Raw genomic sequence first — 1,196 nt, forward strand, 5'->3', positions numbered from 1 at the left:
TATGCCCTCGACCACGCAGGACGCATGCTCCGAAGTCGATTTTACTATTTTGCCCTCTTATGTAATCTATAAATAAGCCTTGAGCTCGCGCATTATAGACCACGTTATCTCAAATTTATAATACAGCAGCTACTTTTCTCTCGTTCTAAGCTTTCTGATTGTTTACTTTACCTTCTCCGATCATTCACACTAGGTATAGTCCACGTTTATCGCTTTTAGTTTAGGTGTTGGTTCTTTGTTTCACCAACTGGCGCCGTCTGTGGGAAGTAACTGAGCTAGGATGTGAGTTTCCGTTCGCCGGCGCATGCAGATTTGGAAATTATGTTCGGATCTGCGTGCGCGGGCACCGATCGGGCCGATAATGCGGTCACCCAAGTGAATTCGAGTCGATTGTCACGTGTTTCGGGTTGATTTGCCTTTAAGCTTCTGCGATCTGTGTTTATTTATGATTTTTGGTGCATGGGGAAAGGTAGTGAAAGACGTAAATCGTGAATTGGGAGGATTTGTGTTTATTTACCGATTGATCGGTTTAATTGTATGCGAACGAAGGGTTTCTTCGTAGAACTGGGGTTTTCCTTACAGATCTGATGTTTGTACCGGTGGATTGTGGGATAGTACTCTGTTTTCGGTTGTGTTGAGTTTTTGCTGTTAATTTACGGGTTTTGCACCGATGATATGTTGATTAGTACCTTGTTCCTGTTATCCTGGGTTTTTGCTGTTGATTTACGGGTTTTGCATCGGTAATATGTTGATTAACACTCTGTTTTTGTTATGCTGGGTTTATGCTGTGGATTTATGGCTGTTTTTCGTTTAAGGGTGATAACTATCGGTGTGTTCCATGTTTTTACGGTTAAATCTTCGTTTTATCCCCTGTTTAACGCGTTCTGTTGGTAACCCGGCTGATTGCTGTGATGATTTTGCCGTTTTTGGGTTTTATGGTTATTTTACCGCACGATCGTGGTAATTTTGGGCCGTGATGTTCGTTTTTCCTGCATAATTCTCTTTCTCTATCATTTCTGACGCATATCACTAACGAACTTCGTGGTTGATGTTTTGTTTATATCCGTCTTCGGGTTTTCTTACGAGTTCAAAAAGGAATTACTTGGTTGTTGCTCTGTCATTCGCACTCTGTGAATTCAATCTATGCCCTGGGTTTATTTCCCAGTGCATAGGGATATCTTGAGGGGAAACTTTTA

The sequence above is a fragment of the Salvia miltiorrhiza genome, unplaced genomic scaffold, assembly GCF_028751815.1.
Source record: "Salvia miltiorrhiza cultivar Shanhuang (shh) unplaced genomic scaffold, IMPLAD_Smil_shh original_scaffold_188, whole genome shotgun sequence".
Lineage (NCBI taxonomy): Eukaryota > Viridiplantae > Streptophyta > Magnoliopsida > Lamiales > Lamiaceae > Salvia > Salvia miltiorrhiza.